At 43.5% G+C, this 17,807-nt stretch overlaps 1 protein-coding gene across 2 annotated transcripts in view; it reads left to right on the forward strand.

Annotated features, from left to right (window-relative positions):
* The first annotated feature begins 41 nt into the window (after positions 1 to 41).
* ZNF260 (zinc finger protein 260) overlaps positions 42 to 17,807 on the forward strand; it is a 44,329-nt gene continuing 26,563 nt past the window's right edge. Inside the window, exons 1-2 of one of the 2 annotated variants that reach the window (XM_055145156.1) lie at positions 42 to 189; positions 3,632 to 3,725. The gene's annotated coding sequence lies outside the window, so the exon portion shown is untranslated. Of the gene's footprint in view, positions 190 to 3,631; positions 3,726 to 17,314; positions 17,798 to 17,807 lie in introns of those variants that run through there. The other variant, XM_055145155.1, reaches the window with a different exon arrangement.

The following is a 17,807-nucleotide window of genomic DNA, read 5'->3' on the forward strand; positions in this document are numbered from 1 at the left end:
CGGGCGCTCCCAGGAGCCTACGGGGCAGCGGGAGGCGAGCGCGCGTGCCGAGCCGACTCCGCCCGCGTCAGCCTGTGTCACAGGGTTCGCGTTTCCCGCTAGGATTCGACTCGCTCGCATCCTGGCCACCTAATGGGCGTCGCTCTCTGGGTCCGCTGCCGCTAGCCGGCGGTCATCGTTTTCTGTCTGGTGAGTTGAGGGACCCGTCGCGTGAGGCTGCGAGGCCCGGAGGGATGGGGCGAGGGGAGGCTGGAGCCTCAGGCGTCTGTGTCCCCGGCCGAGGGGCTCTTGGGGGCGTGTGCGGTTTCGGAACGCGTCGGTATGGGGCGTCGCTAGAGAGTGTATCTCTAGAGAGTGTATATGCGTGTCAGTGTATATGCTTATGTGTGTCAGTGTGCATGTGCGTGTGAGTGTGTGATTATAAGAGTATGTGTATGTCTGTGTGATAAATGTGTCATGTGTACGTAAATGTCAGTGTGCGTGATTATAAGAACGTATGTCTATGTGTCTGTGTAATTGTGTGTGTCAGTGTGTACGTGAATGTCAGTGTGTATGATTAAAGAGCATGTGTGTATGTTAGTGTATGTGATTGTGTCTGTGTGAGAAGAGTCAAATACTGACATAGTATGACTATTAGACTACGTGTAAGTCAGTGTGACTGCCTGTGCGGATTATAGGTGTGTCGGTGTATGTCAGTGTGTGATTATAAGTGTGTTAATAAGGCACACACTGGAGTTCAGTGTCTGTATTTTAGTGTATAATTATTAAGACTGTGTATATCAGTGTGATATACATTGTCACATGTGACACATATGTGACACATATACATGTGACATCTGATAGCCTAGTTCTCCCTCTTGGAGAACCTGGCAAGCTACCAAAAGTTTATTGCCTGCACGGGAGAGCCTGGCAAGCCCCCCGGGGTGTATTCATATCCAAAATACAGTTAACAGGTATATACATACCTCTCAGAGAGCCTGGCAAGCTACCAAGAGTATTCCACCCGCACAGGCAGAGCCTGGCAAGCTACCCGTGGCGTATTCGATATGCCAGAAACAGTAACGATAGGTCTCATTCCCCTGACCCTGAAAGAGCCTCCAGTCGTTGGGAAAGATGAGTAAGGAGAGGCTGCTAAAATCTCAGAGCTGAGAGGAAAAGAGATGTTACTGGTGCCCGCTCAAGTAAATTGCTGAACAATGGGATGACAGTGATACAGTGATGTCAGTGTGACTGATTATGAGTGTTCATGTGTGTGGTTTATGTCAGTATATGTCAATGTGATTGATTATGAGTATGTTAGTGTGTGATTATCGGATTATGTACATGTCATGGTGTGTGATTATTACTGTGTATATCAGTGTGTATATCAGAGCAAATGAGCATATAAGCATAAGAGCATATGAGCATGACTGTAAGTTTGACTACAAGTGTGTCAGTGTGTAATCTCGGTGTGTGATTGTAAGTGTATGTGTGTTAATGTGTGTATTAGTGTATGTGATTATCAGACTACATGTCATAGTGTGACTGTATGAGTGTCTATATGTGTGTGACTATAATAGTATACCAGTGTGTGATTACAAGAGTGTACATAATGTGTGTGTATGTGTACGTGTATGTTGAGGTCTCCCTGGCTCTGGGCCTTTTGTTGTACTGTGGTCACTGTGGCTGTGGGGTGTGACTGACTGGAGATAAATAAAAGATTAGTCTAATGTAGATTTGTGAGTTTATTTACTGTTAGAGAGCAGAGTTTCAGTTTTGCAGTTTTGGAAGAATCTGTGATCTGATTCGTTGTCCCCGCTTCCCCACACACACCCCTGCCTGCCTGTTTCTTTCAAATATTCCCAGGTCCTTGTTAGCTTCTGTGTCCTTCAGCAGGGCTCATTGTGTAAGTTGCCCAACCTCAGGCTTGATTACCAGTAACCACACAGTACTTAAGCATAGTCTATTCTGGAACTGCTTGTAAGTTCTATGGTTTCTTGGCATGGGAGTTTCTTCTCTGCCTCTGTCATTTCCATGCAGAAATGCAAGCTGTATGGAAATGACTGTCAAGGGAAACTGAATATATGAGACTAGAATAGAAGTTCCAAGGAAGAAAGCAGACTTTTATTTATTTGTTAGGTTTTCCTAACAAATCTTAAAGTTGGGTTTACCTCCAAGTCAGGATCTTGAAAGGTATTAATTTGAGGCACCAAGAACAGGGTTCCTTCCTCCAAAGAGTTGTTTGCTTTCTTTTTTGTTTGTCTTTGTTTTGGGGTGACATCTGGCAGTGTTCAGGGTTTAATCCTTGCACTCAGGAATCACTCCTGATGGGTCTTGGGACCATTCATGACTCTGCTCAGGGGATGAACTTGAGTTGGCCGTGTGCAACTCAAGTGTCTTACCTGCTGTACTATCTCTCCAGCTCTCCAAAGAGTTCTTTTTTTTTTTTTGCAGGGGTGTGGGGGGGGTGACAGGGCAGGCACACATGGAGGGGTTAGGCCCCAAAACAAGAAAATGAGAGAGAGAGAGAGAGCAAGAGAGAGAGAGAGAGAGAGAGAGAGAGAGAGAAAGAGAGAGAGAGAGAGAGAGAGAGAAAAGAGAGATTATGAAGACAGATCCTTATCTTTTCCAATGCCTCATCAAATATGAAATGTCCTCCCTACTTTAGATTTTATAACTACTTAACTTTATCAGCCCACTGGGGGACTTTTGTCTAAGCATCTCATGATGCAGAAATAGCTCAATTTTATGTGGTGACTTGTAACAAAGAGTTCAATGCTTAGGGCAAATTATACGTTAAGATAGTTTAGAGCTGTTTCCAAAAATAAGGAAATCTTTTGTTTTGGAGGTTTATAGAATAAGAATATTATTTGAGGTATATACGAAGGCAATACTTCTTTAAACATTATTTGGTACAGTTTTATTTTCAAATCATCTATAATGTGTAGTCTTAAAAATTTCCAAAAATGGGGCTGGAGCAATAGCACAGCGGGTAGGGCGTTTGCCTTGTATGCGACTGACCAAGGTTTGATTCCCAGCATCCCATATGGTCCCCCGAGCACCGCCAGGAGTAATTCCTGAGTGCAGAGCCAGGAGTAACCCCTGAGCATCTCTGGGTGTGACCCAAAAAGAAAAAAAAATTTCCAAAAAAAAATCTCTTATATAAAAGAAATCAATTGTAGGGACTAGAGTAATACCAGCAGTAGGGTGTTTGAGATGTGTGCGGCTGACCCTGGTTTGATCCCTGGTTTCCCATATGGTCTTCTGAGCCCACCAGAGTGATCCATGAGCGAAGAGCCAGGTGTAAGCCCTGAGCACCACTGGGTGTGGTTTAAAAAGAGACAAACAGAAATGCCTCTGTCCTAATTTTCCCAATAATATAGTTCTCTCACTAGGGACAGGGGTTGAAGGATGGTGAGGAAGCCTATGTTCTTGGCTGTGCCAGTTTGGAATAATTTTCTTTTTCACTAAGATGGGATGGGCAAGGGAATGCCAGGGTTACTACATACTCTCACAGTTTTGAAGTTTCAGTAGATTTTCTTGAACTTGGGTCAAGAAAAGAAATGGATTTATTCTTTTGCTATATGTTCTTGATGTCATTTCCAGTAATTAAATGGCTGTTGTTTCCTACCTATAATTTTTTTTTTACCAGTTTCACTTAGGAACAAATCCTTGGAATTCCTCATGTTCTCCCGTCAAAAATGAAGTTCCCTGACCAGTTCTTCGTAGATCTAATTATGGACCATGTAAGTTAATAATCCTGTCTCCTGTGTGATCACTTTCTTCTTTCTGAATCATCCTACCCAAAATTAGCCCTAGTGAGTAGCTTTTCCCTTATAGTTTTTAACTTTCCAGAGAGGTTTGTGGCTAAGCAACACAGAATATAGGCCTGTCTATTTTCTAAATGATGTTTAACACACCAATATATTCATTGTTTTGTCAACAACTATGTAATCAAAATGGATCTTTAGATGAACACACTTGCTATCTTTTTTTATATTCCTGGATAGATTCAAAACATTTGTTAAAATAAAGTACTGTGATTTACGTAGCTTTTATAGTTGTGTTTTAGGTATACAATCTTCTACACCAGTCCCACCATCAGTATCCATTTCCCTCACCCAGTGTCTTTATACTGATAGTTCCTCTGTACTCTCACTCTGACCCCCCTTACCCCCATTACTTTCCTTCCCTGTCTTTCTCCTTCCTACACTCTGAGGTCAATGGTTATCTTAAGTATCTCTCTTTAATATTTTGCATTCCCTCATTTAGTTATTCTGTATACCATAGATTAATGAAATCATGTTGTTTTTGTCTTTCTGACTTCACTTAACATTATATTCTCCTGTTGGAGTTCTTAGTGCAGCTCCCTGAACACCTGGTCTTTTGTGCTTGTGAGAAAGCTCCAAGCACCTGGCTTAAAAGAGGGTGAGCTGTTGCCAAGGGAACAGACATCCCCCTGCCCCTACAATTGTCATGGCTTCATGGCCTTGCAACTGCCGGCAGCTGGGGCTTGAAGCAGGGGGAACCAACACGTGTGGTATCTGTAAAGCTCATTGTTCCACTTCTGTATTAGCTCATAGAAATCTCGTGACATCTCGTGACACTCGGTCCCATGTAGTTCATGTAAACCATTGATTTCACCTTCCTCTTAATGTCTTGTGATCCACATGTAGTGCATCGCTCTCTGCCATATATATAGTCATTATTCCCTCAATATGCTTTGTCATATGATCAGCAGTCTGTAACCCACGTGAATGGTATCTCCCAGCTTATCCATTGTGTGCGGTTTTCTTTTTTGCTTTTTGGGTCACACCGGTGATGCTCAGGAGTTACTCCTGGCTTTGCAGTCATGAATTACTTCTGGCAGTGCTTGGGGGACCACATGGGATTCTGGGAATCGAACCTGGGTCTGCCGCGTGCAAGGCAAATGCCCTACCTGCTGTGCTATCACTCCAGCCCCTGCATGCGTATTTTTGAGCTATCAGCCCTAGATTGCATTAGAGTCTTCCTGCTCCCAGGTCTTCTCATGATTGCAGGATGACTACAATCTCCTACGGCCGGAGCAATAGTACACTGGGTAGGGTGCTTGCTTTGCATGTGACCAACCTGGGTTCAATTCCTGGCACCCCATAGAGTTCCAAACTAAGTCCTGCCAGGAGTGTTTCCTGAGTGCAGAGCTAGGAGTAAGCCTTGAGCACAGCCATATGTGGCCCCAAAACAAAACCAAACAAACATTATGTCCTCGAGTTACATCCAGATTGCAGCAAATTGCATGATTTCATTGTTCCTTGCAGCTGCATGGTATTCCATTGTGAATATATGCCACACCTTTGTTAACTACTCATTTGTTAATGGACACCTAGTTGGCTTCATTATGCCAAGTGATGCAATGAACAGTGGCATTGATATGTCCTTTTGAAAGAATGTTTTTGTGTCCTGGGGTAGATACCCAGAAGTGAAGGTTGCTGGGTCTTAATGCAACTCAATTCTTAGCTCTTACCTTTTTGAGAAATCTCATGTTTTTCATAGGAGTATGGTACCCCAAGCACCACTAGAACTAATTCTTTTTTTTTTTGCTTTTTGGGTCACACCCAACGATGCACAGGGGTTACTCCTGGCTTTGCACTCAGGGATTACTCCTGGCAGTGCTCAGGGGACCATATGGGATGCTGGGATTCGAACCCGGGTTGGCCGCGTGCAAGGCAAACGCCCTACCCGTTATGCTATCGCTCCAGCCCCCCAGAACTAATTCTTGAGTGCAAAGCCAGGAATAATTTCTGAACACTGATAGTGTTCAAAACAAAACAAAACAATAACAAAGGGAATTATTGTTTTCAGAGTGAACTCATAGGAAGTGTCAATCATGTTCACTTTGTGTGCTTCATTTGCAGAAATGACTTACAGAACAAAAGCAAGATTGAATTGCAAGGGCCTGAGGTGGGATATTCAGTCAACTGAAAAGCAGCTCACAAAAAATACTCAGTTTTAAAAAAATCATGGTTTTTTTCTGGTTTTTTTTTTTTTTCTTTTTGGGTCACACCTGGCGATGCACAGGGGTTACTCCTGGCTCTGCACTCAGGAATCACCCCTGGAGATGCTCAGGGGACCATATGGGATGCTGGGGATCGAACCCGGGTCGGCCAAGTGCAAGGCAAACGCCCTACCCACTGTGCTATCACTCCAGCCCCCCAAAATCATAGTTTTTTTAATATTGTATCAGAGAAATCATGATAACAAGAAGTCATGTGAATATAAGGGACATAGAAAGGTCTTTATTTGTGACTTAAGCTTTAATGAGGATGAGGTCATATTTAGTGATGAGAAATCCATTTAATGCAATAAATATTACAATACCATGGGAGTATACAACGCATATAACTACCAATTAAATATACTGATTTGCAACCTTGTCATTATATGGAATATGAGAATGCACTTCATTTTTACAAAGACCTTAAATTACACCATAAAATTCATGATGATGAGAAGTACTATAGATGTAAGGAATAAGGAAGCACTTTTTGAAGTATTGAGGAAATTACTCCACTTAGAATACTTGATTTTAGAAACCCCCTGAATGTACTTTCTGTGGGAAATCTTTTAGCGTGTACACACAACTTACTTAACATCTAAAAATTCATACGACTGAAAAACGTAAGTGTATGTAAGGAATTGGAAAGGATTTTAGATTTTATTTACAGGTAATTGAATACCACAGTATTCATACTAGTGAGAAATCGTAAATGTTATGATTATTGAACATTAGTGAATTCATACAGGTGAGAAACCTCATACATGTAAAATGTGGAAAGGGATTTGTAGTCTGTAGAGAGCTTGATTGACATCATAGACTCCATACTGGTAAGAAATCCTACAAATGCAAGGTCTGTGGAAAGATCTTTAGAAATAGATCATCCCTGATCAGACATCATAGAATTCATGCTGGTGAGAAACCCTACAAATGTAAGGAATGTGGGAAAAGCTTTTGGAGTTGTTGGTGAACTAACTTGATATCACAGAATTCACAGTGGTCAGAAACCTTGTGGGAAATTATTTAGACTTACTGTGGCCCTTATTTAACATCAAAGAATTTATAGTGGTGAGATGAATGTGTGGTATATAGCAATGGCCTTCACACAGCTCACCTCTTACTGAGCACCAGAGAATTCGTACTGGTGAGAAACCTTAACACTGTAAGTCATCTAGGCAGCCTTTAAACATATGTCAGTCCTCCCAAAGAGTCGAGGGACCTGGGGTATGGTGATGTGAAGAAGTAAGCAGCAGAGATCAAGGAGAACTTCAAGGCAAAGTTTATTTCTGTGTTTCTACCTCTTATATCCGTCCCTTCCTTCTCCCCAGTGGCCCAATTTTAGTGATTTATTAATAATATTTATTGTTCCTGTGGGACATATCAGCATAGCTGCTGTTTGCCATTGTGTGTTTGCATGCTTTAGGTAGGGTCAGGGTTGAGAAAATATGTCTTGGGTGTATGTGAATTTCTGAGAACATTCTGCCTCGGTCTCCAAAGACGTGTTTTATCATAGGCCAGCTAGAGCTTTGTCACAGCCATAGGTCCTACAGCATTGGGCCAGGACATGGTTCACTCAGTAAAGTGCCTACTTGACAGCATGAGGCTGCGTGACTGGAGAGATATTACAGGGGTCAAGGCATTTGCCTTGCTTGCAGCTGAACCAGTTTGACTCCAAGCACTGCATATGATCTACTGAGCATTGCCAGGAGTGATTGCTAAGCACAGAACCAAGGGTAGGCCCTGGGCACCACTGACTGTACCCTCCAAAAGGGAAAAAAAGGTGTAAAGGAATGAGTTCAATTCCCCGTTCTTCTGAATGTATGAGTGTGGTCAGCTTGGCAGCTTTCTCGTTTGTCCCTGGCAATTCTGTTCTTTGAGATCCCTGGCATTGCAAGGTTTCCAGTGAGTTCCTTGGTGAGCACCATAGTGACGTAAGCCACCACTTCTACCTGATGTGCAAACCACTGGCATTAAAGTGCCAGTAACACACACTTAGCATGTGTGTACAGCCCTTATTATCTCAATGTGAACAATAGGGAAAAGGGAGAGAGAAAAAAAAGATCAAGGTTACAAAATATAGTGCTCCTAAATGGGATACTCTGTTCTGTTTTAGGGCCACACCTGGTTGTGCTCAGGGAGTACTCCTGGCAGATGGGCTACTCGTATTATTGGTCTGGCCCCCCAAGAGGGACATTTTGAATGAAGCTTTCAGGATTAGAAATTGTTCTGAGTCATTGAGTGGTGAGAGAATATGCAGGCCTGGGACATTGTATTACTAGACTCTTTACTAGAGACTCTATACTTAGACCTCACTAAGTTTTTATTTTTACAATATTATCTTAGAGGTTTTTTGTTTTGTTTTTACAGGGATGGGGGGCATACCCAGCAGTGCTCAGGGATCACTCTATGTCCATGATGGTTTGCTTTTAAGTTTTTGTTTTTGGGTTTTTTTGAGGGGGGCTACACCCAGCAATGCTAAGGGCTTACTGACTTACTCTTGGCACTCTGCTTAGGAATTAGTTCTGGTGGAGCTCAGGGAATACATGGTGCTAGAATTTGAACACAGTCAGCCATGTGCAAGGCAAGAACCTTCCCTGCTTTTTCATCACTGGCCCAGCTTGTTTTGATCATAGATTTACTTGTAGGTAGGTGGTGCGTGAACACTTCTCTCACTTAATGAAAATAAGGTTAGGATGCCAGTTTTCAAACAAGAACTGCTACATCTTTTTTTTTTTTTTTAATTATTTTATTTTATTGAATCACCATGAGAACAGTAACAAGGCTTTCAGGATCAAGTCTCAGTCACACAGTGATCAAACACCCATCCCTTCACCAGTAAGAACTGCTACATCTTTTAGACCCTTTATAATATTATTTGGGATTCTTCTACAGATTTCTTTTTTTTTTTTTTTTAGCCACAGTCAGCAGTGTTCAGGTCTTATTCCTAACTCTGTACTCAGGGATTTCTCATGGCAGGCTCAGGGGACCATATGTGATACCATGGCTCGAACCTGGGTTGACTGTGTGCCAGGCAAACACTGTACTATAATTCTGGCCCCTACAGATTTATTTTTCTATTATTTAATCTGTGACATTTTTGTTTAAGTTCCCACTTCGCATTAGTTAATTCTTCAGAAACCCATGTTTGTCATCCTCACCCATACTCAGGTTTAAATTACTGGCAAATGAAACATAGCCTTGTTGATTTTTTTTTTTCTTTTTGAGTCACATCCAGGGATGCTCAAGGTTATTCCTGGCTCTGTACTCAGGAATTACCCCTGGCAGTGCTCAGGGGAACCATATGGGATGCTGGGTATCGAACCCAGATTGGCCTCGTGCAATGCAAATGCCCGGCCCACTGTGCTATAGCTCCAGCCCCAGCCTTGTTGATTTCTGAAACCTCCTCATCGTTAGCAAATCTTTAGAAGTCCTGGACAGACCAGTTGGTAGGTTGCCAGAACATGCTTCTTTATGACATCACTGCAGGCTCACACAGGGTTCTGATGTAGTCATGGAGCTGTAATCCTTCCAGAATTGCTGTCTTTCTCAGTTGCAGCAACACCTAGGACAGATGTCTTCCTCAGGAAGGAGACTTTTTTTTTTTTTTGGTCACACCCGGCGATGAACAGGGTTTACTCCTGGCTCATGCACTCAGGAATTACTCCTGGCAGTGCTCGGGGGACCATATGGGATATGCTGGGGATCGAACCCGGGTTGGTCGCGTGCAAGGCAAACGCCCTACCTGCTGTACTATGGCTCCAGCCCCCAGGAAGGAGACTTTTATAAGCTGTTTAAACTCCTAATCCACTTGTTTCATTGAAGATGTGGTGTTTGGAGAGTGAGACATCATTTTAATATTAAGATGAGGACACTAATAAAAGTCTGGGAAAATTATTAAATATTAACAAAGACCATAAAGGTAAGTGTCATGCCATTCTTTTTTTCTTTTGTTTTTGGGGCATACCTGGCAATGCTCAGGGGTCTCTGCTCAGAAATTAGTCCTTGAGTGTGAGTTTCAAAGAAGAAGCAGAGGCACACAGGACTCGAGCCTTCAGTGGCCCAGAGCCGCCTCCCCAGGCTGGACAATGGCGACAATGGACAAAGGACTGGGGAATGCAGAAACGGGACTGGGCCCCAGGCTGGTCGATAGTTCATTTATTTCTCTCTCCTCCTTAGTTTAGTCCAATCTCTCCCCTTACAGCACAATTGTAGTCATAGATTTGGTCATAGTCCCAGGCACCAATAGTTTCATCATCCTAGTCTCCTCGTAGACCTCAGAGCCCTCTTTTTAGTCTAGTCCTTATCTTCTTAGTCCTCGTCTAGTCCTTATATTTCCCTCTTTCCCCTTACAGTGTAGTTACAGAGAAATCATGAAGCATGGGGTTACACATAGGTGGGGTTCAACATTGTCATAATGACAAGCAGAGGTAAAACTACTCGTTCAGGGGAAGTTCTAAGGGATTAACCCAAGGACAAAATCTTGTCTGAGGGTTCAACACTCTAGACAAGGGCAGGATTCAATCTAGGGTGTATTGCTTTCTCCTTTCCTCAGCTAGTAATCCATTTAACCAATCAGTAAATTTATTTCTTATACTATTTCTAGTCATTTTGTATGAATGCAGTAAGAGATATATTAAGCTTAAAAGCTGGCTTTTCCTGGGAACATCTTACTATATATCTCAGACTATAGTCCTCAGGCCAGGTTACTCTTTCCTAACTCCAGCAGGGTTCTTATTCAGTTACTTCTTTTCGGGTCATGACAAAGTTTGTTCCATGACCATGCTCTTACACTTCTTATGGCACTTGGCTTGTTTCCTTTTGATGTCTGGGGAGCTTACGCTTGCCCTGGGTCCATTCAGTCCCTCCTTTTGGGGGTGTTAGGAAGTAAAGGCAACTGAGGCTTAAGTCAAGTAAATATGATGGATTTGCAGGAGTAAATATTATTTGGAGTCAACTAACTCCCATGTTACAAAGCATAGCATCAGCTGTCTTCCTGTGCCTATATAAAGAGGTCATTGCTAAATCATGCAAATGACATTAAAGAAAGAGAAAAGCATGTAGGATTAATAGTGCTTGATGGAATTGGGTGTGCCTCAGGGGCACTGTTATGGGAGTAATTCAATAAACCTAAGCTCCCTGCGGAAGGAGCAAGAACAATCCAATGTTATCCAACACTTGAGAAATTAGTTCTTGAGTTCTGTGCTCAGGGGACTATATGGGATGCCAGGAATAGAACCTGGCTTGGCAATGTGCTAGGTAACCACTGTACTATCGCTTCAGCTCTTCTATTTTTATTTATTTTATTTTATTTTATTTTGCTTTTTGGGTCACACCTGGCAATGCACAGGGGTTGCTCCTGGCTCTGCACTCAGGAATTACCCCTGGCGGTGCTCAGGGGACCATATGGGATGCTGGGAATTGAACCCGGGTTGGCCGAGTGCAAGGCAAATGCCCTACCTGCTGTGCTATCGCTACAGCCCTGTATTTTTATTTTTAAATGGATCTCCATACATTTTCCATAGAGGCTGCACCAGTGAACATTTCCAATCAAGCACCATATTCTTTTTGCTATAGGCCATTCTGACTCATAAGAGGTGATATCTCATTATGGCTTTAATTTGCTTAATAACTAATGCTGATCATTTCTTTAAATATTTGTGAGAATATCTTTGGAGAAGCATCTATTCAGGTCTATACATCATTCCCCCACCACCACCATGTTAAAGCTGGATTGTTTTATTTTTTTTCAGTGCTTTTTAAAAATATATTTTGGATATCGGCTTCTTGTCAAATGTACAGTGTGCAAATGTCTTCACCAGTTATTAGGTTGCCTTTTAATTTGATGGAGTCCTAATTGTTTATTCTTGCCTTTGTTTCCCTTGCAAATAAAATTATCTCTGTATACAACTCTGGTGGAAAGGTTCTACTAAATTGTATTACCTATAGTTTCTTTGGTTTCTTAATTAGGATCTAAAACTTTGATCCATATTAACTTGTGTATGGTATTAATCATCTTTCTCTCTCCTCTCTCAAATCAAGATCTCCTATATACATAGCATGCTGTTTTTCTGATTGTTTCTTCCTGGTTTAGTCTTAGAAATTTATAGGATTATAAAAAAATTGTCCATTTTTCTCTAAATTCCTCAAATTGCTTGCATATAGATGTTTATAATAATTCTTAGGATCTTTTGTTTCTACAAGCTTTTGTTTCTACAATATTGCTTGTAACTTTTCTTTTTCTGTGTGTGTTCAGCCTAATGAGGGATTTATCAGTATTTTCAAAGAACTGGTTTTTGCTTTCATTGATCTTTTGAATGAAATTTTTGGTTCTTGGTGGGGGGTCATGACAAAGTTTGCCTGGGCAGGCCTGGCAGTGCTCAGGGTCTACCTCACCAATACTGGGGCTGGGTGGGTAGGGCGTTTGCCTTGCACTCGGCCGACCTGGGTTTGATTCCCAGCATCCCATATGGTCCCCTGAGCACCGCCAGGGGTAATTCCTGAGTGCAGAGCCAGGAGCAACCCCTGTGCATCACCTGGTGTGACCCAAAAAGCAAAAAAAAAAAAAAAAAAAATTGGGGCTGTGGGGAACTGCTCTGGGGCAGGGACTGGATCAAGTCCTCTTTGGACTGGCTCACTGAGCTGTCTCTCTGTCTGGCCCTTATTTTGTTTCTTCTTATTTCTACTCTTATTTCCTTCTTGCTTTTCTTTTTATTCTCTTCAAATATAAGCCTGAATGGTTTGAGGGTTTTATTGTTGTTTTTTTTTTTTTTTTTTTTTTTCTTTTTGGGTCACACCTGGCGATGCACAGGGGTTACTCCTGGCTCTGCACTCAGGAATTACCCCTGGCCATGCTCAGGGGACCATATGGGATGCTGGGATTTGAACCCGGGTCGGCCGCGTGCAAGGTAAACGCCCTACCCGCTGTGCTATCTCTCCAGCCCTATTGTTGTTTTTTTAATGTGGGCCTCTACCTTAGTAGACTTCCCTTTGGATCCCATATTATCTGGTAGCTTATATTTTCTTCTTGGTTGTTCTCCAGGTATTTTATTTCTCCCATTTTTTTTGTTAATTCAAAGTTACTCAGAAGTTGGGGTTTGATTCTTGGCATCCCATATAGTCTCCTGGGTCTACCAGGAGTGATTCTTAACAGAGAGGTGGGAGTAAGCCCTGAGCATCACTGGGTATGGCCCCAAAACCAAACAAAAATAAGAGTTGTTCCCCAAAGAGAAGATATTTTAAATTTTCAAAAAGGGGTCAGGGACATAATTCAAAGGGCTGGTGCTCATACTTTGCATATGGCTTGGATTTGATCCCTAGCACTACATGATCCCCAAAGCACAACCAGTGACTATCCTTCTTCCCCTTGTGCATGCATGCACAGACACAGACACACAACACTCTGATATTTTGTTGTTTTGGGTCAACATCTTTTGGTTCTCAAGGCTTATTCTTGGCTCCTTGATCACTCCTGGCAGTGCTTAGGGGACCATATACAAATCTGGGGACCAAACCAAAGTGGGCAGTGTGCAAGGCAAATGCCCTACCCACTGTACTAATATTCTGGCCCTCTAAAATAACACTGATTTTTAAGAATAAAAAACTTGGAATTTCTTGTGTTCCTTCTATAGCCAGTACATTCCTACTGTTGCTCTCAGTAAGGACAGTAATATTCATCTCTGAAGAGTGAATTTCAGGTTGGTATCAGTATATGGAGAGAGAACCTGGGTTTGCTCCTCAAATTGCAGAAAAGAAGGGATATGGGAGGAAGAGAGGAGGAAGTTCAGGCATCTCAATACAGATGCTCGGTCACACAATCCATATCTAAGAAATTTCACATGGAAAAAAAAATTTATGTGGAAAGACTGTATAGTCAGTTGTGCCAGAGAAACCAATCTTCAGCCTGATTTTTTGACTCCTGAGAGATGAGTGAAACACCCAAATCATTTTAATCTCAGAATATCAGATTCTGTCTTTAGAAAATATTTTCGCTAGTCTGTTCCCCCTTGTATTGATTTTAAACAAAAGCATTTCTTTATTCTAATGAAATAGTCTTATCAGAAAACAGGTTGGAAAGTTCATGTCTCAGGGTGAGCACTTTCGGAAGGACTCAGGTCTTTATGATGACCGCCCCACCCCACACCACTTCAGGTTCCAGTTGCAAGTGCAGGTTATCTTCAGGACCAGAGTTGGTCCACATTTTTACCCCTGCAGACCATCACCTGCTCTTTCATGGACCAGCAGTTATAGTCCAGGTGGAAGACTAGGTTAGTTTTCAACCTTTCAACACATGTAGCCCATCACTGATCCATGGACCAGTGGTTGAAGACCACTGTCTTATTATTTCTAAAGCTTTGGACTTACGAAAGATCCTCCTCCTCGGTTTTTAGTAAGCTGCTAGAAATCACAACTCAAATACTTTTACTTGACTAGTCGTTGGTTATAAAATAATGAAACTCATTAACAGTTAAATGGAAGAAACGCACTAGGTAAGGAGAAACACGCAGGTACAGACAAACAACATGAAGCTTCATTGTCCTCAATAAAATGAAGGGCATTCCACAAATTCACCAGCTCGGAGTTGTTCAGTCTTGTTCTCTCAGGAGATTTCATCACATAGTCATTTAGCCGCTGGTCATCAGTAAGGCAACTCATTCATCCCCCAGATCTTCTTCCCTTCCCAGTTAGGGGGAGAGCAAGCAATGAAGGCTCCAATCTTCTAATTACCTGGGTGGACCCTGGCAATATCTGAAAACTTTTCAGATATAGTCTTTCCCCAAATTGCCCCATTAATTAAGAAAAGACAACTTTATTGTTCTGATCAGTTAATAAATTCCTAAGGAGGGGTTTAGGGGTTCTGTAACAGAAATGGGGGCAAAGATCAAATATATATTTATATTTGATTGTATCACACTAAAGTTGTAATTCAACTTTAAATGGTTTAGAGAATTAAGTCAAAATCAGTAATCAGGTCTAAGTGCTTATTCATACTTTGGATGTAGAAAAAATAAGCCTTGAAGAAAACAAAAATGAATATTGTGTATTGCATATAAAACATTCTTGAGGCCGGAGAGATAGTACAGCAGATAGGGCACTGGCCTTGCACACAGCCGACCCGGGTTTGATCCCCCGGCATTCCATATGGTCCCCCAAGCGCTGCCAGGTGTAATTCCTGAGTGCAGAACCAGGAGTAACCCCTGAGCATTGCTAGGTGTGGCCCAAAAAGCAAAACAAACAAAAAGTTCTCTTCACTGAGCTGGAGACATACTACAGGGTTTAAGCCTCTTGCATTGCACACAGCTGACCGAGGTCCATCCCAGGCATCCTATATGACCCCTTAAGCCCCACCAGGAAGGATCTCTGACTGCAGAGCCAGGATTAAGCCCTGAGGAATGCAGGTTGTGGCCCAGAAACCAAATCAGAAAGCAAAAAACCCCTGCATGGATTGTGAATAAACTATCCAATTTGAAGAATGCTGGCTGCTTTTCTACCTTGGAATGCCAAGGTCTTTTCCCTAGAGGTGGAGTCAACCCAGGTAGAGAAACACACACACTTTCCTTACATGTGGCTATTTCTTACAGAGTCTGGTTGATCCCCAGCACAGTGTATCTCTGTGTTCAGGAGTGACCTCAGAAATAGACCCTGAGCACCATTGAGGTAATGACCCCACCCCCTACCCCGAAAAGTTTCTTGCAAGGGCTACAGCTCAAGTGCTAGGGTACTTGCCTTACATGTGCCAAGCCCTGGGTTCGAATCCTCCACACCAGATGCCCCATCCACACCGCATTCTCTCCAGGTTTTCCTGTGTTGCCCCCATTAGTACCACACTGCACTGTCAGGCCAAGTATGTCACTCTGTTCCAACTCAAGCTCCCCATTCCCACCTCCAAATCACAGCTAGGCACAGCTGCCCCCTTCCTCCTACCCCCCTCAATTATATGGATGTTACCTTATCACTCAGATTAATAAAAAAAATTATATATATATATACATACATGTATATGGCCCTACATGTTTGTATCTATGTAAAGCCATAATATTTTGTGCACAAGATAAATGGGCTGTTTTCCCCGTATTGATTTCTACACAGGATAAACATTTGCTATCTTAGTACAGGAAAATTAGGGAGGGCAAGGAAGCAACTTTCAGTGAGAATTCAGCATTTGCCAAGAAAGGAAAAAAAGTATCTTTATGGTGCTGGAGTGATAGCACAGTGGGTAGGGCGTTTGCCTTACACAAGGCCGACCCGGGTTCGATTCCCAGCATCCCATATGGTCCCCTGAGCACCAGGAGTATTTCCTGAGTACATGAGCCAGTAATAACTCCCGTGCACCCGTGCATTGCCGGGTGTGACCCAAAAAGCAATATATATATATATATATATATATATATATACTTTATGAATAATAGTCTTTCCGAATCAAAGAAAAGACCAAGGTACTTTGAACATGTCTTTCAAATGTCTTTAGTTCTTTCAACTTTGGCCAGCAGCTTCTGAGAAGAGAGACATGCAGAGGACAAGATCCTTTTTCGTTCTGTTTGGGGGTGACGAGGTGGGGCCACGGTAATCCCGTGCCTCCTGCATGCTCTCCAGCTCTGAGCATCTCCCCAGCACACCCCCACCTTAGTCCTGTCCATCCCTCCTGTGTTTGTGTGTGTGTGGGGAGGGGGGAATGCTCAGCGGTGAGTGGGGGCTTCCATCTCAAATCCAGTGTCACAGAAAAGATCAGCGTTTTACTGCCAGCATCTTTCCTGTCCTCGCCTCCTATATATGGCTATATGACTCTCCACCGATAGTCTCCCCAAATCCAGTGCTGCAGCCACGCACCTGCCTAAGCCATAAGCCCTCCCATCCAGTGCTGGGGTGACAGCCCCATGGGAGCTCCCAATCCGTGCACACAAAGCAGAAAAAAAGCCCACAGTACGTTCACCTACCCAGTACAGGGACACACTCTTAGAGGGAGACCCCGCACACAGTCCAGGCCTTAGCGGACTCTGTGGAGACCATCACAACCAGCTTAAGGTGCCTCACCTCCGCATACAATGAGGCACGGTAACACTTTCACACCCCTGCGACATAATGACACTAAGTTTCACAACCGCCCCAGCTCAGCCAGTTCCGCCTCAACAGACTTAATTTTCTTTGGCCCCGCGTACGGCTCTGGACTACACCAAAAAGCGTCCCCAGTACTAGCAGCCAGTGTTAAGCAGCACGGAGGCCAGTAGAGAAGACTCTTTAGCCACGTTGGGGGCGGAGACAGAAGAAAACAGCGGTGGCCGCGGTGCCCTCTGGGAAATGTAGTTCGACGCCATACTGGCGGCCAAGATGGCTCCCGGCAGGCGTGGGGCCAGGTGTCTGTCTTCCACCTGTCTTTAACGGCCACTACGAGTCTTCTTTTGTTCCTCGCGCGACACTTCGCACCGCCATCCCATGTTAGAGTCAGGGCGGCGTGCTTGAACTGAGCTGGTGGTAACCCGGAGCGCACCACGCTAGTTTCCCGAAAGGAAACAGGTAGCGTTACCTGAGTTGTGCGACTCGACTTACAACCCACCCCATACCAAGGATCCGGTCCCACCAGCTCTCGCGGAGTAAAGGGCGAGCGAAGCGCTCGAAACTTCTGGGAAATGTAGTCCACAGTCACAACCGTAGCCGACGAGCCAGTGTCGACGGCTCGCGTCCGTTCGGGAGCCGGGGCCGGCGAGCCCAGAGGCCTCTGGGAGCCTTGGCCCGCCTGAGCAGTGCGCAGGCGCGTACTCGCTGGCTCGCCATCGTCGTCTTTGTTTGCGGGTGAGTTTGC

The sequence above is a fragment of the Sorex araneus genome, chromosome 8, assembly GCF_027595985.1.
Source record: "Sorex araneus isolate mSorAra2 chromosome 8, mSorAra2.pri, whole genome shotgun sequence".
Lineage (NCBI taxonomy): Eukaryota > Metazoa > Chordata > Mammalia > Eulipotyphla > Soricidae > Sorex > Sorex araneus.